Here is a 25,821-nt window from a genome sequence, read left to right as displayed (position 1 = left end):
CAATACCAGAAACTTCTGATCTTAATTGGTTCATGCTCTACTCAACAATTCCCTAAAGGTCAAGAACTTCATGTTGCTAATTCTGTGACTTGTCCATCAAATGTTGTTGCAGGTAATGCTATTAACTTTAAGCATTCTGTTTTCTCAGCTAAAATTGTTAGTAGAAGAGCTTATGATCTTCATACATGGGTCATTGATACTAGTGCAAGTGATCATATAGTATGTTCCATTCAATTGATGACTTCCTATACTGAGATTTCACATACTATGGTTGAACTGCCTAATGGGGAAGCAGTCCTTGTTACACATATTGGTACCATTCAACTTTCCTCTCACATAACCCTCAACAATGTCCTTTGTGTACCCTCTTTTACTTTTAATCTTCTGTCAGTCAGTGCCTTAACAAAATCTCAATCTATATGTTTGGTCTTTTTGTCTCAATTTTGTTTTCTACAGGACCTTACATGTTGGAGCACGATGGGAATGGGCAAAATGCATGATGGTTTGTACTTGTTACAAGATTCAAGCCTTTCCCAAGCAACTGGTTCCCTTTTTGATTTCCTTTCCAAGCAGAATTTCAAGTCTTTCTCTGTTGTTTGCTCCTCTTCTCTCTCCACAAATGTGTTTTCACTTTGGCATTCAAGACTTGGGCACCCTTCTGATGTCAAGGTTCATTCTTTAAGCAGTACTTTACCTTTCCTTAAGAATTGTTGTAATAAGCCATATACTGTTTGTCCTTTGGCAAAACAGAAAAGAATTCCTTTTCCCTTTAATAATAATAAGTGTACTTACCCTTTTGGTCTTGTTCATAAGGATGTGTGGGGTCCCTTTTCTGTTTTAACTTCTAATGGTCATAAGCACTTTCTAACTATTGTTGATGATGCTTCTAGAGCAACTTGGATTTTCTTACTTAAAGCAAAATCTGATGTTAGACCTCTTATTGTCTCTTTCTATAACATGATCCTCACTCAATTTGGAACCAAGCTCAAATCCATTAGATCTGATAATACCTTAGAATTTAGCTTTAATGACTTTTACAATTCCAAAGGGATTATTCATCAATTGAGTTGTGCTTACACTCCACAACAAAATTTAGTTGTGGAGAGAAAGCATCAACACATCCTTGCTACTGCTAGGGCATTACAAATTCAATCCAATGTTCCTCTCTCTTTTTGAGGTGACTGTGTTCTCACTGCTGTCTACCTTATAAATAGACTTCCATCCCCTTTCCTAAATCATAAAACCCCATTTGAACTTTTATTTCACAAACCTCCTTCCTATTCACATCTTAGAATCTTTGGCTGCTTGTGTTATGCTACCAATCTCACTCCTCATAAACACAAATTCACACCTAGAGCTAGAAAATGTGTTTTTCTAGGATATCCTTTCAATGTCAAAGGTTATAAACTGTTTGATCTTGATTCTCACACTACCTTTCTATCTAGAGATGTTGTGTTTCATGAGTCAAGCTTTCCTTTTGCTTCAGATGACTCTTCTCAATCTGCCACTCTTATTCCTTTACCTGTTTTCCCTTCAACTCCTTCATCTGAGTCTCTTGTTGTTCCTCTCTCCTTCCTTATCCATTTCTGATGACACCATTGTTCAAATTCATCAAGATTTTGATGAAGAAGTTCATGAGTTTCCTGATGCAACTAATGTTTCTGATGCACCTGCTCAACCTGCTATTCTTAGAAGGTCTACCAGACCTACTAAATCACCCTCTTACCTTAATTCTTATCACTGTAATCAAGTCAAATCAGCAGCCATTCCAAGCTCCTCCAATCATGTTTCAGGTACTTCCCATCCCCTTCATTCCTATATGTCTTACACTAACCTATCTTCTTCTTTCAAATCATTTTGCTGTGCCATTTCTTCCATCATTGAACCCACCTTTTATCACCAAGCTGTTGGTAACCCCAAGAGGCAGGCAGCCATAGATGTTGAGATTTCAGCTTTAGAGGCTAATCATACATGGACTATCACTTCCTTGCCACCTAGTAAGAAACCCATTGGTTGTAAGTGGGTTTATAAAGTAAAGTACAAATCAGATAGTTCAGTTGAGAGATATAAAGCCAAGTTGGTTGCCGAAGGTTTCACCCAAAAGGAGGGGCTGGATTACATTGACACCTTCTCCCCAGTTGCCAAAATGGTGTCTGTCAAAGCTGTGCTTGCTGTGGCTGCTGTGAAAGGTTGGTTTCTCAGCCAACTTGATGTAAACAATGCATTTCTATATGGAGATTTGCATGAGGAAGTCTATATGTCACTTCCACCAGGCTTTCACAGCAAGGGGGAGCAGTCTCAGGTTGTTCACAACAAGGGGGAGCAGCCTCAATTGGTTTGTAAACTCAATAAGTCACTATATGGTCTCAAACAAGCATCTAGAATGTGGTTTTCTAAGTTCTCAACTGCCTTAATTGATCTTGGTTTTGTTCAATCCAAGGCTGATTACTCATTGTTCACTAGGCAGCAAGGAGATTCATTTATTGTGTTGTTGGTTTATGTTGATGATGTTCTAATTGCAAGCAATGATCAAAAGGGAGTTGAGGAGTTTAAAGCTTTGTTAGACCAGAAATTTAAATTGAAGGATTTAGGGGACTCGAGGTATTTTCTTGGTTTGGAAGTAGCAAGAACAGCCAAGGGCATTTCCTTGTGTCAAAGGAAATATGCTCTAGAGATTTTGGAAGATGTTGGTCTACTAGGGTGCAAACCAACCAAGGTTCCTATGGATCCTACTTTGAAACTTAGTAAACATGAAGGTGATGTGTTACATGATCCTAGTCAGTACAGAAGGTTGGTAGGGAGGCTGTTATACTTAACTATTACTAGGCCTGACATTACTTTTGCAGTTCACAAGCTCAGTCAGTTCATGGCAAAGCCTAGGAAGCCTCATTATGCAGCTGCACTTAAGGTACTTCATTACCTTAAGAATGAACCAGGGAGAGGAGTTTTCTTTTCTGCAAAGTCAGAACTCCATGTCAAAGGTTTTAGTGATGCAGATTGGGCATCATGTCCAGATACAAGAAGATCTGTTATAGGTTACTGTATTTTTCTTGGAGACTCATTGATTTCTTGGAAATCAAAGAAACAAGCTACTGTGTCAAGATCTTCAGCTGAGGCAGAGTACAGGGCTATGGCTATGGCAACTTGTGAGATTATGTGGATACTTTATTTGCTAAGGGATTTGCAGATTAGGCATGATAGAGAAGCAATGTTATTTTGTGATAGCCAATCAGCCTTGCACATAGGGTCCAATCCAGTTTTCCATGAAAGGACCAAGCATATAAAGATTGATTGTCACATTGTAAGGGACAAGGTGTTAGCTAAGGTGATTAAATTGAATCATGTCAGAACACACTGTCAGTTGGCAGATTTATTGACTAAAGCATTGAACCATAAACAATTCTCTGAGTTAACACCCAAGATGGGACTGCTTAACATCTATTCTTCCTCAGTCCATCTTGAGGGGGAGTATGAAAAGCAAAGGGATGCACTAGCTGCCACACTAGTGCAGCACAACAAGTCACCCAGTGCAGCAGCCAGTGCACCAGGTGATGCAGACTCAGCTGCCACACTAGTGCAGCACAACATGCCACCCAGTGCAGCAGCCAGTGCACCAGGTGATGCAAACTCAGCTGCAACACTCAGTGCAGCACAGCATGCTACCCAGTGCAGCAACTCATGCATTAGACCAACTCAGACAAGAAATTCAAGATCAAAGACAAGTGAAGTTCAGATTGAAGATTCAAGTAAAAATCCAGAGTTGAAGAAATTGAATAGATGTAATTATTATTCTTATAAACGACAGTGTGGTTTACTTGGTCTGGTTGATGAGTGTACAAAAACGACCTGTAGTTTTGTTAGTTAGTTTAGTTATTTTTGAGTCAAACACGTGTGTGAGTTTGTTATGTTTGTTGCGTTGTGTTCACACGTGCTTGTAGCAGTTAAGTCAGAATGTATATATACAGTTGTATAGTTACTGAATTAATCAATGAAAATAGTTTTCATCAATTTCTCATAATTCATAAGGAATAACTATTCATTGTAATAAAAATATAACCAAACAACCGAATATTTATGCTAAAAGAAAATCTAATACATTACAGTGTTTATTACAGTCTACCAAACGTGACCTAATTTGACAAACCCTAACATATACTACCACTTTATATGAGGCAGAGGAAGGGTAACAATACAAAACCTAAGATAGACCAACTCAAACCTATTAAAAAAATGGAAAAATATCAAATGGTATTACTGATATTTCTCAATTGTATTTTATTGATTACGGCATAATATGTAAATCTGATTATGGAAGGTCCAACTTTAGCCATATTTAGTGTATAGGAAATAAAAAAAGAAATGCAATAGTAATGAGAACACTTTAAACTTTATGTATAGCACAACAATATTGGTTCATAAGAGTAGTCCATAATGGAAAGGAGAGTAATTATGTATCATTATTAGGACCTTCACATGAACTTACAGTCATATTTCCACCAAAAGTAATGTCCAAGATGGCACTTCCTTGACTAAAACAAAGCACAGATAAATTAGCAAAGAATTTTAAGTCCAGCCCACGAGGGGAATTAGTTTGGAGCTTTCCTGTTGATTTTGGAACCAACATTAATTAGAAGAATAATAACCAAATGCATTAATCCATATTAGGAGTGTTACCACACTGATAAGAAAAGAAGTAGGGAGGTGTTATAGCCCCAATAAATAGTGGTATAGCCTTTGTAGGGTTCGTGAGAATTGGAAAATTTTTTCCAATGAGAGAATTAGAGACTAAGCTTTGGTTTCGGTTTTTCTATGTTTGTGAGGTCTGTGAGAGTTGTAAGTGTAATTGTAACGACCCAAGGAAAAGCGCTAGCCACATCTGCGCTATACCTCAAAAGGACTAGTCATAATTGAGACTCCATGTAATTGTTAATAAAGCCCATTTCAACCCAGTAAATACCCGATGTGGGACTCATCACACACCCACACATCACACAATCAATTAAATTGGGGCATCACAATCTCCTCCACTTAAATCCCTAATGTCCTCATTAGGGTCTACTTTGTGGGGTAGTGTCTCTAAGCCCACATGGGATTACTGGACTGGCTCTGATACCATATGTAACGACCCAAGAAAAAGCGCTAGTCACATCTGCGCTATACCTCAAAAGGACTAGTCACAATTGAGGCTCCTTGCAGTTGTTATTAAAGCCCAGTTCAACCCAGTAAATACCCGATGTGGGACTCATCACACACCCACACACATCACACAATCAATCAATCAATCAAATTGGGGTATCACAAAGATTCTTAAGATAACTACTCTACTATATTAAGGCATCTTTACATGTAATCTAATTGGCAAAATTTTGTAAACAGGACTATGCTCTATTATTATCCAGATTTCTTAATTATATTTTAGAAGAAATGGCTAGAGGGAGAAACACAACACTTCGGTGTGTCCTGACAACAATGTTAAGACCTTTTCTTTCTAGAGGTTTTTGAGAAAAAGAAGGGGGCAGGGGGTTGGCTCATGGACTAACAACTTAAGCTACCAAAATGATTGAAATTTTTTGAGATTGCAGTCTGACTTCCAAATTAAATGAGTACAACTATATGTTTATATATTGTAGAGGTTCTAAGCTGAATTGTTTAAATTCGTGTTGGCACATGCCTAATGAAGTGAGTTTTTTATTTCAGCTAATTTGCCATTTTGTTTGATTTAGTACAAGGTGAAATATTATAACAAGATTTTAGAACCTCCAAATGCATAGAGTGCTAATTCTATAGCACATATATTTAAGATCCAACCATTACCATGATACAAGCATTCGTTCAAGATGCATCGAAAAACTTCTTCCACGTCTGTGTGAAGCGGTTGGGGGAAGGGGGGTTAGTTTGTGGAGAAAACTGATTAGTTAATTACATCCCAATGCACACTTTCCAATAAGTCAATTTGAATGCTATTCAGAGAACCACTCTTTGAAATGAGTCAAGTTGAATGCAGTTCAAAGAACCACAACACCCTATGATGTTCACTAGGAAATTGTTGATCGGAGGCTTAATGGATGTAGATCAACTTAAATGCATGAAATAAGCAGCATCTTTTTTCCAACAAAGCCCTGCTTTTGGCCGGAGGAAAATTTAAAGCACTTAATTTGAACTTCCTCTTCTTAACTCAGTTTTTAACCATCAATTTTGGTTTTGTTCTTGGTATTTATTTTGTTGAAGCAAAAGGGCTTTACTTAAATTTTTTGCTCGAAATCCCTAGGATCCCAAACCAATAGCTTTGTTACCAATTTTTTTGTGACAGTGGAAACGCTATTACCAATTTATTGTGAAAACATGCAAAATAATAGCAGAAAAACAATACAAGACACAGAGTTTAATATGGTTTGGCAAACTCTATGCTATATTCACAGGCAATGCGAATCCAAAAACAAAAATCCACTATCAATGATAAAGCTTACAATTACTGTGATGCCCCAATTTGATTGATTGTGTGATGTGTGGGTGTGTGATGAGTCCCACATCGGGTATTTACTGGATTGAACTAGGCTTTATTAACAATTACATGGAACCTCAATTGTGATTAGTCCTTTTAAGATATAGCGCAGATGTGGCTAGCGCTTTTCCTTGAGTCGTTACATATGGTATCAGAGCTGGCCCGGTGGCTAGCGCTTTTCCTTGAGTCGTTACAATCTTACCCAACACAATGATCACCGACAATCAATGAGTGAGTACTCATATGAAGCAGTGCCATGTGACCATCAGTATGACCCTGTATTTAGAAGAATCTTTCATATTCAGACACAACAATATAATGCTGGTTTATATGGAAAACTACATTTAGAACTTTATTTAAAGAAACAACAGGCTAAAATTAAACAAAGGGCCCAATTTATGCAAAAAAATTCCCAAAGACCGCCAACTCGCTCATGAACGTCTTAGGGATAGACACACCCCATGAACCAATCATCAACAATCACCAGTGATGATGTCTACGGTCAACATCATCATTCTGGTTGTCGATGTCATCTTTCCATTCGTGACACTTTCATTTCTAATGTCATCATTTTGACCACCAGTGCAACCATCATTAAGGCATAGCTACCATTTGTCACCAACCACTGACGTATATCTTCTCTGTCCATAATCCTATCCTCAATTCTGACAGCTATCAATTTGTCAACAAATATGGATGGATAATTAGCCTGAGCACATCTGGAGTACGAATATGTGAGCGAGTTTGTAATGGCTTACACCAAACGTTACTTAAGCTTCCAACAAAAAGAAAACTATCATTTTATATTTGTGCAGTAAAAAAAATGAGGAATACTGGTGCAAAAATGACCCTTAATCGCTAACCGCCAATGCAAATGTCTTCTGCTCCAGAAACTGAGGTATATCCAAGAGACCAGTCACCTGTGATTATATAACATCAATTAAAGTTTTATAGATAATAAAATGATCTCTAATTATGATGGGTGAATCAACTAAAGGTCTAAACCACCATGTCCTAATGAAGTAAAAATTTGCCAACCCTTGTAGCCAAGGGGCAGTTTTGCATTGTAGGACAAAGAGTATCTCCAACAGTTTCTTTATATTTTTGTACTGTTTGAATAATGAACAGTAACATTTACCTTTTATCTACCTGCTTTTTCAAATACATCTTCCAACATATTTTCTATCATTTCTATATCTCATTTAAATATTATTTCTGCATTCATTATTTATTCATTTTTTAACACACATTCCCATACCCCCATCCCCACTCCTTTCCTTACTAATTTTTTTATTTAGCTTTATTCTTTTGCTAATGTACAGTAGCCTATCAGATTTGATTAGCTACTGTTCATGAGCCCAAAAAAAAAAAATCATGATTTAGAGAATCCCTTAGAGACCATTTTTTGGGTCTCATTCTCTTTTTTACTTAAAGGTAATAAAATGCTAAATCATATTTTTAGTTTTACAAATTAATATAAACATCATTATTGCATTGTTATTCAAAGACACACATACTCTAATAAGCTACATAAACAGAATCCAGGCTGTCATCCAAAAGAACAAAGCGCTAAATTGGTTAAAATATAAGCTACACAGTCAAAAACCAAACTATTAGACTGTTAATACAGTAAAAATATTTAAAAGAGGCAACAGCAACACCAAAGATATCAAAGAGCTAGGAAATAGACTCACGGGCACTGGGTTCTTAAATTAAAATTACTTCTTTTGGTTTTAGAGAAATGGACTGCTTTTGCGCTTGATATGTACTCAAGAAAATGATGAAGAGGTTTGTCATCCAAAAAAACCATCTTTTTCCATACTTTAACTGACCATTCCCTTAAGTTAAAGTTCTCTTAAATCAAAATCATTTCTTTTGGCTTTTGAGAAACGGACTGCTTTTGCCCTTGCTATATACCAAGGAGAATGATGAAGACATTTGTCATCCAAAACAAGCATATTTGCCATACTTTAACTGACCATCCACTTAAGTGAATTACCACATTCATTGTATGACACAAGAATCTCCACACTAAGCAAACTTTAGTGCTCAAAGCTTTTAGGATTGATTTAAAAATATTTATGGTTGGTTAGAGTTTATGGTTTGCAATGAAATTCTAGAGACAATAAGGGCTAATAATGATACAAGAGTGCAGAGATTTAAATATAAGAAAAAGAAAGGGGATGAATTTCTAGGCATTCTATCAAGATTCCTTAGGTTTCACGGCCAAGTATAAGACTACATCATACAATTTTCAACCAAAAAAAAAAAAAAAAGCCCTGTCGCTTCATAAAATATCCTCCCAAACTTATTCTACCTTGAATTAAACTAATATGTAAAGTTATGGTTTTTACATAACATTTATGTTGGTTTTATTTCATGACAAAAAGTGTTATAATTGCATTAGTTTATTTTCTTGTATTTTGTGGGATTTAATTGTAATAGATTTAGTCTTAAGTGGTGAAGATTTGCTCAAGATAGTTGATCTCGCGACTGGCTCGGGACTCAACACCCACGAAAGGCCATGTGAGGAGCACATGTGGAAGTTCAAGAGTTAGTGTATCTCGCGAGTATCTCGCAACTTGGCCAATCCGCAAGATGACCCGTGAGATGCACTGACAGCTGGGATTTTAAGTGTGGCCTTTCCTCTTCATTGCCCACACTATATATACCCTCATTACCCACAAAATTGTAAAGAGGCTAATCATATACAAAACCCTAGAGAGGTTTCTACAGCACCCACCATTTTAAAGAGAGCTACTCATCCTTAAGTGAGAATTCATTTGTAGTCTCTTCTCCTTCCCCTCCCATTGTCATACCTTGAGAGGAAATTTGTACCCAAACACAACCCATACCTATTCAGAGTAAAGAGAGTGTTTTAGAGCTTGGGAAGCATTGGGTCTTTGCTAAAATAAACCGGTGAGGCTTGGCAATGCAATCAAACGGTATTGCGAGATCTGACAAATTAGTGAAAACATGACTCGGTGAAGTCCGTTGGTAGCTAGAGTTTGGAGGGCTCAAGTATTTTGGGTAGATTAGGCTTGGAGGGACTTTTTGATATCCTTGTACTCCAACTTATTCACTAGTGGATCATTTCGGCTTAAGGGCTGCAGAGAGGTTTTTACGCCGAGTTCTTCAGTTTTCCTCTTTGATAACACATCACCATGTTATCTTGGGTTTGCTATTCTTTTCACTAATGCCCTTTACATTTTAGTATTGCATCCTTGTGCCCATCCATGCAATTGTTGAATGCTTTAATTAATTAATTTGCTAATCACGTATATTCCGCATTAAGTGTGTTAAGCAAATTAATTAAGTCGTAATTAAGAATTGGGGGTCTAAACAAACTCTAGCATTTGCTATATCGAGCTTTCATAATATATATATATATATATATATGTATATATATACATATATATTTATATATATAATTTCTAGTAAATCTAAATTCTAATGGGGCATATAGTTCAGATTAGAAAGTATAAACAAACAGAGTTGTAAACCACTAAGTACCATGATAAGGACAAAAAAGCACAACTTGACTCAAAAATAAGACCCATGGTCCACAATAACACAGCCTAGGTCCAAAATTTCTCGGAATTACAAAAATTGCCTCAATACCAAAAACTTTAAGAACAAAAATAAAACATGGCTAGAAATTTACTATTATGAAGAATGATAAGAAAAAAATAAAAATAAATAAATTGCTTTTTCATAACCTTTAGTTGCTAACCTCACCCTCAAACAACAACAACAACTACTACTACAATCAAAGCCTTAAAGGTCTTACCCAGTGCCAAATCTCCCACTTTTGTTGGGTTTGGAAGAGGCGTGGTAGGTAGCTTGGAGAGGTTGATTCCTGGACTCAAACCCACAACTTGTCGCTTTTGGTGGAAGGCGCCATTGCACGAAGGCTCAAACACAACAACAATCTAGTCTTAATCCCAAAATTTTAGGATCAACTATACATCCACAACAGACTAATCAAGGTCACATGTATTTATTTCCACTATTCTATCCAATATTAAGCCATACTCTCAATTACCTACTTAATTAGCATGTTCTTTTTAATTACTTCTACTAATAATAGTTTCTTATTTTTTACTACCTATACTAATGATACTTTAGGTCTTCCTCTAGGGTTTTTCATTCCCTCAACTTGAATCAAGTCTTCTTCTATACCAAGGGGGTCAAAGGGGAAGAACTCATTTTCTTTTCGTATTGACTCAAAGTCATTTCTCTTGACTTTTGATGGGGGGCGTATGGATTCATACTCCATTGCTGAAAAACGGGGAAAACATCAAGGTTCACTCCGAGTTGGTAGATTGGGGTTGCATGGGACCATTACCTATTTGGTAGAGTTGTGCCGGTGGGACTTTAGCAAGAAACATTTCTTTAAATGGTTTCACAAGTATCATAAAATTTTGGAGTTTTCTAGTAGATCGAATAAGGGCGGTCTTTTTGTGGAGATATCAGAGTACCGTAATGGAGTAAGAAGTGGTTGCTTGCGTGTACCAAAAGGGATGAACAGGGGAGGCTGGGCTTTTCTTGAAACAAAGCTATGTATTTTTTTCTTTGGAAAATCAACTTCTAGGCCGAGGAAGGAGGTGGCTGCTGGTGGTGGTGGGCATGAGAAATCCACCAGAAATTCAAGGAACCATGTTGGGAAAAAAATTAATGGGGACATGAAAGTAGGAAGGGAGTTATGTCAGGAGAATCAGTTGCCAAATATTTCTGGGACTATAAATTAGAAGAAGAGATTTGGGGGATTTGACTTTTTTCAAAAATCAAATAATCCAAGTCTTCTCAAATGTAGCAGGCCTTTGCGTGGCCCTTCTGCTAAATGGACTCAGGCCCATTTCCCTTTAAAAATTACTGTTGTTTTTGATAGGGCTACTTAACGTAAGATCCAATGGAGTAACTTTGTCCATCAAAAAGAAGCAGCAAAATTGGGCCCAATTTTGTTAGAGCCTGTGGCTTTAAATGACCAAGCAACTCAGGCCAAATCCATTAAAGCACAAAATGAATTCATTCAAAACTTGGTGAAGTTGACTGAACAAAGCTCATGGGAGGTGGGAGAAGGGTCAGGGTCCCATGGTTCAATCGAGAAGACTCTGATAGTGCCTTTGAGCACCAGCGAGATGGGTGGAGTACTCCCGAGGTCCAATGGGTGCATGGATGAGATTGTGAAATGTGGTGTTTCCTCGGCGGGCCCTCAAACTAGTGAAGGGTCGGTTTCCCTTGCTTCACCCGTGAAGCCTCTGATGGGAGTTCCGAGCACTAGCAAGATGGGTGTGGACCTTCTAAGGTCCGATGGGTACGTTGAAGTGACGGGGGTTGACGGTGGTCATTTGGTGGGCTCTCAAACTAGTGGGGTTGTGTTTGGTTGTATGGGAAGCGCTGCGATTGTCACCGATTGTCCAGCAGTGGATTGTCTATTCTCTAGGGATGTTCCAAACCCAAATGGGCTTTCCAATGGGCTGTCTGATAGTCAATCTAACTTTAATGAGCCCATTGCTTCACCAAAGATGGTTTCGTAGCCTCTATCGGGTTATGAGTTCTCCGATATGAATCGCAATCACAAGTTGCTGGTTCAAAATCGTTTCTCTCCTCTCTATGAGCTAGGTTCTGATTCCAAAGAGGATGACATGTTGATGTTGAATTGGGACAACTCCACTAGCTCAGGTAAGGATGAGGATGATAGAAATGTTTTGGATATTGTACCTTTGTCTAAGTGGGCTCCTTGCGGGGGTCTCGATTTGGTAACAGAGGAGAGAGCAGTGGATGAATTTCTCGTGGAGGATTTTCTGGAACCATTAGTGTGGGTGAAAAGGATTGTTAAGGGTTTTGGTAAATTTGTAGGCTTTCCTATAGATTCTTGTGAAAGGCAGTACATTGCTTTCTTTCAAAAGCTTGAGGAAGTGTGGGAAAAACAAGCTACTACAGGTAGTCTTCACTACACTGCCTCTTCAACTAAAAAAGGTATGAGAGAGTTCAAGAATTTAGTTTCTACTGTTAATTATGATGGACAATCTAGTCGTCAAACTAGAGGAGATGTGAATTCCATTGGGGTGGGCTCAGATTGTTGTCCATGAATTCGAAAATCCTATCTTGGAATGTGAGAAGATTAAACAATCCTCAAAAGAGGGATACTGTGAAGAATTTACTCAAGGAGTGGGAATGTGATGTTGTGTGTTTTCAAGAAACAAAACTGGACTATGCTAATTCTTTTGTTGTGAAAAGTCTTTAGGGCAGCCCTTTTGTTAATTGGGTAGCTTTGGATGCCATTCACACGACAGGGGGAGTTCTTTTGATTTGGGACAAGCGGGTGTATGAAAAAATTGACTATGTGGTTGGCTGCTTTTCTGTTTCTATTGTGTTGAAAGGTGTGGTAGATGGATCTGTTTGGATTTGTACAAGCGTGTATGGTTCGACTGTTGCTGGGCTTAGGGATGCTTTGTGGATTGAACTTGATAGTGTAAAAGTAAGGTGGAGTTCGACTTGGTGTGTCTTTGGTGACTTCAATATCATCATATATCCAACAAAGCGTCTCAGTTGTACCTCTTTTAGTACAGCCATGCTCAAATTCTCGGACTTTATTGAGAGGAATTTTTTGGTTGATCTACTTCTGATAGGGATGAGTATACATGGTTTCGTGACTCCGAGAACCTTTCTATCTCTAGAATTGATAGAGTTTTGGTGTCCGCTAACTGGGAGGATCACTTCTTGGATGTGACTCAAAGGCCTCTTCCCCGTGTGATTTCGGATCACTGTCCTCTTCTTTTGGAGGCAGGTGATATGTCGAGGGGGAAGATCTCTTTTAAATTTGAGAATATGTGGCTCAAAGTGGAGGGTTGTGTAGATTGAGTTCAGGAGTGGTGGAATGGATATCATTTTGTGGGGCCCCCTAGTTATGTTCTAGCCTGTAAATTCAAGGCTCTTAAGGGAGATTTGAAGCATTGGAATAAACATGTTTTTAGGGATGTGTCTTTTAGGAAGAAATGTTTGTTGCCTAAACTCTTGGATCTTGATTTGAGAGAAGGGGTGCAATCTTTGTCTCTGGCAAATATAACAAGAAGAACTGAAGTCAAGGCTGAAATTGAGTATTTAGCTTCCTTGGAAGAGATTTATTGGAGGCAGAAATCAAAAGCTCTGTTTTTAAAAGAATGGGATAATAATACTAGATTTTTTCATAGGCTTGCCAATTCTCGTAGACGAGCTAATACTATGAGGGGTGTGGAGGTTGATGGTATTTTGTATGAGGCAAAGTCAAAGATTCAAGATCAAGCAGTGGGCTTTTATGAGTCTTTATATCAAGAGTCAGAATCTTAGAGGCCCACTGTTCATGGCCTAGAGTTTGCAAATCTGGATGAAACTGATCAGCTTTCCCTAGAAAGGGAGTTTAAGAAGGAGATTATTGCGGCTCTTTGGGAAGCTAAGGGTGATAAGGCTCCTAGCCCTGATGGCTTTACCATGGCCTTCTTCCAAAAATGTTGGTGTGTGCTTGAGAGGGATATTTTGGCTTTCTTTGCAAACTTCCATAAAAAATGTATTTTTGAAAAATCTCTCAATGCCACCTTTTTGTGTTTGATACCTAAGAAGACTAATGTGGTTAATATTAGAGACTTTCACCCTATTAGCCATGTGGGTAGCTTGTATAAGCTTTTGTCAAAGGTGTTGGCACATAGACTTTGATTGGCATTAGATAAATTTATTTCCAACTCCCAAAACTCCTTTGTTAGGGAAAGACAGATTCTCGATTCCGTTCTTAATGCAAACGAATGCCTGGACAGTAGACTAGAGAGTGGAAATCCGGGGTGTAATTGTTAAATTGGATATTGAGAAGGCTTATGATCATGTGAACTAGAGTGCCTTGTTTTATCTTATGCAGAGGATGGGTTTTAGGGAGAAGTGGGGGAGATGGATGAAGGCGTGTATTTCTTTGGTAGTTCACGCGATCTTTGTCAAGGGGATCCCTTATATCCACTCTTGTTCTTGTTGGTTATGGAGGTGTTGAGTAGGTTGTTGAAGAAGACAGAAAATGGAGGCTTTCTTAGCAGTTTCCAAGCAAGCCCCACTGTGGGAGAAGGAGGTTTGCACATTTCTCATCTTTTATTTGCTGATGATACTATTCTTTTTTGTGACGCTTCCAGCAAACAATTATCATATATTCGTATGGTTTTGATCTTCTTTGAATCTATCACAGGCTTGAAATTAGATGTTGGTAAGTGTGAGATTGTGCCAATTGGTAAGGTTAGGAATTTGGATGCTTTGGCCCACATTTTATGTTGTAAGGTTGGCCGTTTACCCATGACTTACTTGGTATGCCTTTGGGGGCTCATTATAAGGATTCTTCGATTTGGAAACCTATTATAGAGAGAATGGAGAAAAAGCTTTCAGGTTGGAAGCGATTATCTCTGTCAAAAAGGGGTAGGCTTACTTTATTAAAGAGTACTTTATCAAGCCTTCCCACTTATTATTTATTTTTGTTTACTATTCCACAACATGTGGCGGACAGATTAGAGAGGATCCAGAGGAATTTCCTATGGGGGAGATCTACTGATGTGTTTAAATATTCACTTGTTGCTTGGGAAAAGGTTGTGTGGCTGGTGGAGGCAGGTGGTTTGGGGATCTAGAGGATTAGGTTGTTTAACCAAGCTTTACTAGGGAAGTGGCTTTGGTGCTTTGGGAAGAAGGCCACACACTTATGGTGTCAGGTCATAGCCTCCAAATATGGGGAAGGTAGTGGTGGCTGGTGCACTAAAGCTGTTAGAGGAACGCATGGCTATGGGATGTGGAAGAACATTAGGAAGGGGGCGGAGAGTTTCTTTGGTCATGTATTGTATGCGGTGGGAGAGGGTTCTCGTATTCGGTTCTAGCATGATCCTTAGAGTAGTCCTACTTCTTTGAAAGAATTGTATCCGAAATTGTTTGCTTTTCCTGTGGATAAAGAAGCTAGGATTTCTGATATGGTTGACATTGCACTTAATGGGGGTGATAGAAGATGGAACTTACTCTTCCGCTGTGAGTTTCTAGATTAGGAGAAGGCAAGGTTTTATGCTTTCTTCGCACATAACTCATCCAAAATACCTATGGGGGGTGATGATACCATGGTTTGGCAATTGAATCGTAGTGGTGTCTTTAATGTACATTCTTTTTATAAATCATTGTTGAAAGCTCTGTCGGTTTTTTTCCCTTGGCAATGCATTTGGAGTGTTAAGGTTCCTAGAAGGGTGTCTTTTTTCTTATGGACAATTGCTAGGGGTGGGATTCTCACAATAGATAACCTTGTTCAGAAGAACTTGTCTCTTGTTAATTGGTGTTGCCTATGTCGATGTGAGTAGGAAACCGTGGATCATTTATTGCTACATTACAAGTTTGTCCATACCTTGGGGAGTGAAGTCTTCTACTTGTTTAGGGTTCAGTGGGTGATGCTGAATACAATAGTCTCTCTACTTCCTACATGGTGGAATTGGTTGGGCATTCATTCTTCCAATGTTTGGAATATGGTACCCGCGTGACTTATGTGGTTAACTTGGAAGGAACGTCATGTCCGAACATTTGAGGACATTGAAAGAACTGTGGACCCATTTAAGTCTTTACTAACTAGGACTTTGTTTGAGTGGTCTCGTATTTAGGGTTTTACATGTTGTTCTTCTTTGCTTGATTTCATTAATTCTGTTAGCTTTTCCTTTTGATCTATTTGTATCTGTTTTTTTGCAATGAGTTTACTATCTCTAACTCATTGTACTTTTCCTATCAATAAAGTTTTTATTACCTATCAAAAAAAATTCAACTCACTCTTCTCTTTCTTACTGTTGCATTAATCGCCCACTTCTACACATGACTGAACCACCTCAAGCGACTCTCCCTCATTTTTTATCAATGGGAGTCACTCCTATCTTTAAGCAAATTCCTTTATTTCAAATTCTATCTTTCCTTGATTTCCACTTATCCATCTTATTGTTCTCATGTCAACTACACTCATTTTATGAACGTTCCTTCTTAACAGCCCAACATTCAGTACCATAGAGCATAGCTAGTCTTATAGTTTTAACAAGTATTCTACGATCACATAATACTTCTTGTTAGAAGTATTGATTAAATAATTAAATTTATCATATCCCAATAGTTTAAACTTTTGGGACAATCGATAATTTAATATGATATGAGAACATGAGATCCTGAGTTCGATCATTATCTCCTCCACTCTACCTCCCATTAAATTCCCACATGTTGAGCCTTACCTATTAAAAGGTAGTTTTAGCCCACACGTGAGGTGGAGTGTTAGAAGTATTGGTTAAATTATTAAATTTACCATATCCTAATAGTTTAAACTTTTGGAACAATCAATAATTTAACCCTTCTAATGTGCTTCTCCATTTTATCCACCCTGCTTCATCCTATGATTCACATCTTCTTCAATCTTTCCATCCATACAAATTATTGATTTAAGTTATTGAAAGCTCTCACTCATTGGTATCTCTTGACCATTAAGCGCCCGTTTGGTAGAACATCTTAAACACATGTTTTTAGTTTTTAAACAATATTATACGTATTTTCACACTTTTTCACCCACAGATATTTCAAAAAAATACAAATAACATTACTTAAATTCTTCTATCAAACAGGCCCTAAGTCTTCCAACCCCTTCATCTTTATGTTTTCTTTTACTAAATTTACACTCCGTTGTGTCACCATCAAACCAGAATTCTAAAAGGAAGCCTTCTCAAAAATTTCTCACTTTGACTTTTGTGTAATATCATGAAAAGACAATGCTTTCATGTATGTCCTTCACATAATTGAGCTAGGAGCATTCTGGCATGTCATTAATTTTGATTGAAAAATTTCCTTGCTTAAATGTCAGTATGTCGTCATTTTATTGCAGAAATATCTTTCAATTGTGTGCCCCAAATTAAAAGCAACAAAGGACAGGAAGATTACTAACTGGAAAAAGGCAAGAAAATTCAATCAAGCAAGGTGCACTGGCAGCTGGCAGTTGCAGCAAACACAGTTTGTTCAGTCAAATTCCTTAATGGGGATACAGCAGCACAAAGAGCATCTAAGAGCATTCTTATAAGCTCTCTCATAAAAAATATCAATTTGACATTCCATTTATTAGATGTTTTATCCTTCAATACTATACATTAAAATAATATTTACTACACATTAAAATAATATATTAACTACTCCCTATCATCATCGTCGTCAACAACAACAACAATAGCAGCACAACCACCATCGCCGCAACAACGGCCACCAACAACCACTGTCGCAACAACACCGACAGCCACCACCGACACAAACCCACATCCACCAACATCATCTCAAAAAAAAAAAAAACACACACACACACACACAACCAGAGAGATCGGCACAAACCCACATCCACCAAACCAAACAAACCCACATCCCAAACCCACCACCGACACAAACCCACATCCACCACTAGCACAAACCCACATCCACCAAATCAAACAAAACCACATCTCAAATCCACCAAATCAATTATAAAATTAATTACAATTTACACTAAAATCATAAATTGAATCGGACATACACCGAGACATTTTGGATGGGCTTAAGCTAGACATACACCAAGACTTCTTTTTTTTTTTTTTCTCTCCTCCTTCAGTGTTTGTTACCTTTCAAGAGCGACAATCAGATCAGGACAACCGCCTCCGTCGCCGTCATTGATGGAAGTTTTCACTTCCAGCCACCGTGTCCTTCACACTGGAGTTCCTCTTCGTCGCAAAGTGGGTCAATGATCAGTAGCGAGCCTAGGCGGTCTCTGTCTCTCGACGTATGAGATCATAGATCAGTGAGGAATGGGCGAAAAAAAGGGGAAAAAAAACCGGTAAAGGAGATTTTATAGATCAGTGATGGTGGAATTTGTGAGATGGTAAAGAGGAAATCGGTAGTAGCTCATGATTCATGAATGGGAAGAGAATAGAGCAAAAGGGAAGAGGGGAGAAGAAAAGAGTATGGGAGAGTGGAGATGAAGAAGCAGAAAATGAGTGATTGAACATGAAGATGATGATATATTTTAATCAGGATGAGAGAGAAAAATGAATAAAAATAATAATAAACACATATAGCATTCTCATCCGTACCGTGCCAAAAATAAGAATGTACTATAGCATGTCTCAAAATTTTAGCACATATAGCACACCTCATGATGCTCTGTTTTTTGTGTTTGATGTGTCAAATGCCAAATATTTGGCATTTGACACACCTGATGAGAATGCTCAAAGTCAAATATATTCAACTTAAGCTTCTCACTGTAGCTGATTTGAGTTTACCTGTGCATAGAGTATTTACTTATTACATACAGCTTATCTCAACTAAGCCTTAATCCTAGCAAAATTGGAGTCGGGTTCATGCTTTAAATCCATGAATTTGATAAAACTTTACCTCTTACACAATTCTTAACTGAGACCTCATGTATTGGACCCTGAAAGGTTGATACAGGCTTTCTTTTAGTTATGAGATTATTTTAGGATTATTACTGCAAATCCACACTGCTCAAAGAGCTTCAATATTTGAAAAGAATATTTCCAGGAGCCATAATGCTTTGGCATGGCATCTACTTCTTTTTTAATTGATAGATGCAGTTTAAGATTCTATGAACACTGGTCATCAATTTAATACACCAAAATAATGAGTAAAGATAGAAGATCTAAGAAATAACATTATATCTTTAAACAATCGGTAATCTCAACCATTAGACACAAAACTATAATGTTAGGAATCATAACCTTTTCCAATGCGCTGCATTGTATTTTCATGCACTAATAAAGTAGCATTGGGGTTGCACTTTTGGACAATTGAAAGACCAGAAACAAGCCAAGAAATAGAGAATTACTACCCAGTACAGCATTCGGTTTTTAAAAAAAACACATTAATCAGAATTTTAGAATGCAGATATCCAGCTAAAAGTAATAGTCTGAGAGAGCACCAAAAGTAAGTCTGAGAGAGCACCAAGTAAGTTTTATACAGTGGAGAAGTTTTATTAGAGTAGAATTTACACTAAGAGATTAAGGGGAGGCCATTTTCTTTAGTTGCTTTCCCCCTTTTTCTCTTTTTGTTTGCTTTGATAGGTAAACACAACTTTAACTCACTGTCTTTGTTTTCTACTTTTTCTTTTTAGAAGAAAAGCTAAGATTTCTTGTTTACTGGCCATCGATGGTCCATCCCTCCCCAAAACAAAATAAGTATGATTATAATGGCCCTATTTGGTTCTTGTTGGGCTTGTTTTCATTTCTATTCTCAAATCCTGTACACATTTTCAGTTTGGCACCAATTTTTGGGTCTTTTTTTTTTTTCCTCCTTATATCTTTTCACTTAAAAATTCACCACCACACCTACACCAATGGTAAAACCAAAACAAAAACCAAATCCATCAGCAGCCACCTCCATCACCACCACATCCCCCACCACAACTAAACCGCAATAATTTCTCGGTAAAATTTGCCAAAAGGGTGTGGCTTCCCACTAGCACCATCCTTTCAATTTCATCTTCCTTAGTTAACAGTCAGTGAAAAAGGCAACGCTAGGATTACAATTCCCAATGACCCAATTCATCAATTAAAACAATTTCACTCAAAACATGAAAACAACCAAAACAAAAGTTCCACCCATTGATCATCACAAATCAGAATAAAAACACAGACACCAAATTGTGTAATCTACTATTTTTTTGAGAAGAATATATCTACTTACTTATGTGTAATCTACTATTGTGTTTGGCATTTAAAAACACAGCATTAAACAAAAAATAAACCTTTCCTCTCAGTTATGTTACTTAATACTATAAAAACTTACCATCCACATGACCCCCGATGATGATGGGTAACAAAGACAACTAACTTCCGTGGCAAAGCAGCAACTATTTTTTGGAGCTGATCATGTAAACAACAATTTTATCAGTTACTAAGAAAAAAATATTTTTAAAAAATTAGAAAGTAAGCATCATCTGCTGTAAGGGTGACTGCATATCATTTTATAGGCATGTACAAAGACACATCTCTAATGGGTTGTTTGGATGGAGGGAAAGTTGCAGGGAGTATAGGGGAGGGGATGGGAGGTGTTTAATAAACCTTGCTTGGATTTTTTTTTTTTTTTTTTTTTTTGAAAGGGTGTAGGAAGGGGTTTGTGGGGATTTGGAGGGGTAAGATACCACTCCGAACCCCTCATTTTTTTAATTCCACCAAACTGGGGGAAGTTGGAGGGCAAGGGGGCGGGAAGGTAACCACTTAGATTAAAAAAAATTAAATTGTCAATTTATACCTATTTCTTTTCTGTTATTTTTTTTAGAATTTATATCTACTTCTTCTAATGAACATAGAGGGCTATAATTGTTAACTTATATGATGTTTATCATGTCCTCCTTCCCATTCAATTTTTAATACATCCAAACAAAGGGGAGGGGTATAGATATCCCTCCCCCTCTTAATTTGTAAAACATCCAAATAAGGGAAGGGATAACCATTCCCCTCCCCTCTCCTCTACTTATCCCCCATACCCTCTACTCCCCTTTCCCTCCAAAACACTGTAAGACTACTAATCATTTTAAATGATGAATGTAAATTAAATAAAATAAATATGAATTAATCAACAGCAACATACATTATCAAAACTATGTCCAATTATATGATTAGTCATATTAAAAAGAATTAATACATAACAGAAGAGAACCAACATTTCTGTTAGTTAAATCCTTAATTTTGTCATATAAAAAAATAATAAAAAGACAAGAAGTAGAGAAACCCTTAGAAAGCATGGAAACTACCAAGGATTTGATTACTGATCTCTTATTGTTCACAGCCTTGACAGCTGACAAGTTTTAAATAGGATCCTTCCCAGGAGAGTTCCAAATCCCAGTTTACGGTTACAAGTCAATCAAAATGTGCTGAAGGACAGATTCACAAACTCCATGGGAAGCCACATGACCTCTGGACCAATAGATTCTGTTGATGGCTAACATTAATATAAGACCAATTGGAGCTCCCAAATATCCAATAGCCAGATGGCATCCAGCTAATGTGAGACCAATTGTGATCCTCCAAGACCCACTAATGGCCTGAAAGCCACAAAAATGAGCCTTAGGGTCCATCAAACAAAGTTGCAATGAAACCTCAGGGTTAATTTTCGTACAACCAAATGTCTGCCAATTAAAAGAGGAAGTGCATTATATCCATACATCAGACAAAATAAAGGCTATATGGATTATTAGAAAGAGCAACTGATCCCAAAAGGAATGCTCTACAGGATGGAGCCCTAGTAAAGGAGCTTATTGACAGCCCTACATGAAGAGTTGTATTGGATCAAAACTGTCAGAATTTATCCAATACCCTTCCTTTTCTTAGGCACTCCCATTTTTAAAGGGACACATCAAAAGTGTGCCAGACACAGAGCTATAATTTGGTTCACAGGTGGAGGAACTTATCCAAAAGCCACTACTTTTCTTTGACGCTTCCATTTTATAAGACAGCACTGTTACTTAAGAAAGAGCAAAGATAGCTTCCGAGGACAGGGAAAATGTTTGGAACTCTGCCAAGCAGGTAATCCACACTAATGAGAACAGGAATCTTACTTTCTTTTATAAGACAGCACTGTTACTCAAGAAAGAGCAAAGATAGTTTCCAAGGACAAGGAAAATGGTGGAACTCTGCCAAGCAGGTAATCCACAAGAACGAGAACAGGATTCTTACTTCCTTTTTTAGGCACTCCCATTTTTAAAGGGACACATCAAAAGTGTGCCAGACACAGAGCTATAATTTGGTTCAGAGGTGGAGTAACTCATCCCAAAGCCGCTACTTTTCTTTGATGCTTCCATTTTATAAGACAGCACTGTTACTCAAGAAAGTGCAAAGATAGCTTCCAAGGACAGTAAAAATGGTGGAACTCTGCCAAGCAGGTAATCCACAAGAATGAGAACAGGATTCTTACTTTCATATAAATGGAAAACAATGGCTATAAAATTAGCTCATGTTTCTTTTTTCCCTTTTTATAATTTGAAAGTGACACAAGTTTTTCCCATAAAATGTATTCAAGTAGGAAATCCACGAGTATGTAAGAAGCCCACAGTACGGGACAACAATAAAATATCCTATTTCAAACATTATTGAGTTCACTAAATCCACAGATGGTATTTGAGAATGAGAATGTCAAGCAGAATAAAATACTAAAAATCATCTGTCAAAAAGGCAGCAGCATCTCGGCATAGCAAAAGAAATTATACCTCTTCATGGAATTCAGACCTCCATCCTGGATCCACTATCAATGCATCCCCAAGCAACAAAACTATTGTTCTCACTTTCATTTGAAACATTTTCAGGTGCAAATATGATCAAGTTTGTTGTATGGAAAGGCTTTGCTGTCTTACTTCCAATTGGTACAAGTTTAACACCAGGAGGATACTCCTGAAAAAAAGAAAAAAGAAAAAGAAAAAGAATGGAAGATATATTAACATGATGCATGCGGACAACTATACAGAGGAATCCCCTTACAATGCATTTGGATAACAGGATTTGGATTTGGGTGATTAAAATCCAAATAACTTGTTTGGATGCTTTCAAAAAAGTCAAGGATTTGGATTTGACAAATCCAACAAAGATTTTAAACATTTAAAATTCTTGGATTGAAATGATATTTAAAATAAATGAATTTGAAATCATGGCATTTCAAATATATTGATTTAGAATCAAAATCCAATCCAAATTCAAGTTTCCAAACGCAACCTTATGTTTGAGTAGAAGTCTAAATGTTAAAAAATGACAACACTACCAGTATTTGAATATGGTATACATCTTGATTCAGAATCTGTTTCTTGAACATCATCTTCAAAGTTTAGACAGATAGGTATTAGATATAGGCAAAAATAGAAGCAACTTTATGGAATTGAACTTGCAATAAAGCTCTAGTCAAGAACTTTTATACCAAATGTTAGTACAAGAATTCTAACTTACAATTAGAATACCAAGAAGCAATATGAAATCATCCTTTGTCAGAAAGGGGGAAGGGGGGCAATTCTTTATGTAATGGCAAAGGGGTTTAGGTACCCCTAAAATATAAAAAGAACTACCAAGGCTACGTTTGGTACACTGAATGAAGATTACAATAGGAATTGTAATCTTTATTACTAGGAATAAAATGAGTTATAATGTAATAACTAAACATATTCATTAGTTTGGTTGTAAGTCATAACATTAGAATGAAACTTAACATTTATTTTAGAAAATTTCTTATTCATACAATTATATTTCCTTAAAAATTGTTATTTTTAAATTTAAGAGAGATATGTGTTATTTTTTATGATTTTTTATTTTTATAATTGTTAGATGTATATGGAAGGTTTGTTTATTTGGAAATATATTAAGTTTTGAAATTATTGCTTTTACTAAGAAATAGTTAATACAACCTTTTAAGGATGAATAGTTATTCCTCATTTTGAAGAATAACTATTCATAAGGAATGATTATTCTTTGTAATAAAAACATAACCAAACTAAAGAATAACTAAATCATAGGAATAACTATTACATTACAGCGCCTATTACAGTCTACCAAACATGCCCCAAGAGGTTTCAAACATGATTCTGTTGGAATTTAATTGTCTAAGCACCAAATTTCCTTTTCACATTTCTGCTTTCAAAAAAATTACCAAAAGAAAAAAGTAAATTTATGGGCCATTCAAAATCATTCTAATGACCCCCAAAAGTCAGGGTCATATCACTACTTCTGCCTTCTAGATTATCCCTGAACTTTTAACACCCAGTGATTTGACAGCAGATCTTTCCTTGCAACTGAATGTTTTATTTTTGCTCCATCTAGAAATGGCACTAATTCACAAGTAAGCAAACCTGATGCCGTAAGATGGATGGGACTTTCTGATCTGCAGGTTGAATTGAGTCATTTCCAAGACCAACTACTATCAGAGACCCCACACGATCACTGCTTGGTTTTACTTCCAGAAGCCAGCTTAGACAGCTTTGGACTGACATCCACTTGCACCACTCTGCTAATGAATACTTCATATTAGTTCCATATCACATACAAGATATAGAATTTGCTATAAAAGTAATAAACTGCTTAAAATGAGATTCAAATTTTCACATCAAGGAAGGATGGCGATTATTTATTAGAAATACCAAGACTGTGATCAGCAAAACATGCTAACTTGTTTCTTCTTTAGATAAGCAATATAATTTTGTCAGGAAAGTCCGATAACTCGGAACAGATGACATAATTTCTCACTTAATTTCTACAAATCTTTTCTCAACTCCAAAATTCTTCTTGTGATTAAGAAATTCTCCCAATTAAATCAAGATATAAAAGTGTCAAAGACCCAGCATCCACATGAATAGACAAGCTCTTAAAGCAAGCACTAAAAAAATTAGTTTGTTTCTCAAATGTGTTTAATGTAAGACCCAATCAAGACATCCCTCATATTTAGCATTGCAAAAAATATTAAACTTGTATCTGATAATTAAAAAAATTAATAAAGCATATATATATATAAACAAACCTTGTAAATTTCGATCCCCTGACAGCAATTTTCCCAGAATGAAAGCAGTATGAACTGGCAGCCCTAGTCCAAACTCAGCTTCCTCCACATACTTCCAGAACTTCCATTCTCCACCATCAGTTACCTCAAACCCCGCTTGTTCCAATACCTATAAATATCCCAAATTCGCAACTGTAAACTTCAAAGCAACTATATTAATGTATAAAAGTACAAAAGGAAGAGACATAACGTAAAAGGAATTTAAAACAACCTGACCACACCTCTCACTCACACCAAAAGTTAAAAAACCATTCTTTATTTTTTTGGTAAATTCCACAAACCTCCCCAGAGGTTTGGATTAATACCAATAAAGTCCACAATATTTAAAAAGTGACCATTTTGGTCCTTATTTTCAAACGGTTTGTAACACTGTTACATACCCTCTATCCTCTCTCTCACCACTCTCTTGAGTCTTCTCTCTTTTCTTTCTCTAATTCAGAGAAGAAGAAAAAATTGAAGAATAGAACCCACAAAACCATCAACCAACAGCAAAGCAATGGCATCAAAAAAACCCACAAACCCAAAACCACTGACCACCGACCACCAACAAAACCCACAAACCCATCAGCAATACCAATACCGACCACCCCACAACAAACCCAAAACCAGAAACACAAACAAAAACCCACAAAAATCCAACACACCCATAAAAAACCAAATTCTTTGTCACCAATCCAAACCAAAAACGACCAACTACAAAATCCACCACCACAGCGCCACCGCAAAGAGGAAGAGAGAAGAGAAATTGCAAA

General features: G+C 37.0%; 1 long non-coding RNA gene across 1 annotated transcript; it reads right to left on the bottom strand.

Annotated features, from left to right (window-relative positions):
* Positions 1 to 4,509: 4,509 nt before the first annotated feature.
* LOC115974313 lies at positions 4,510 to 24,447 on the bottom strand. Its single transcript, XR_004087890.1, has 6 exons — positions 24,366 to 24,447; positions 23,291 to 23,344; positions 22,746 to 22,926; positions 20,327 to 20,403; positions 6,705 to 7,422; positions 4,510 to 4,529 (listed from the first exon to the last, which is right to left on the bottom strand). It is a non-coding gene; the product is annotated as an uncharacterized LOC115974313 (long non-coding RNA).
* Between the last annotated feature and the right edge of the window lie 1,374 nt (positions 24,448 to 25,821).

Source organism: Quercus lobata, chromosome 2 (genome assembly GCF_001633185.2).
Source record: "Quercus lobata isolate SW786 chromosome 2, ValleyOak3.0 Primary Assembly, whole genome shotgun sequence".
Taxonomy (NCBI): Eukaryota; Viridiplantae; Streptophyta; class Magnoliopsida; order Fagales; family Fagaceae; genus Quercus; species Quercus lobata.
This window is presented reverse-complemented; position numbering and strand designations above follow the sequence as displayed.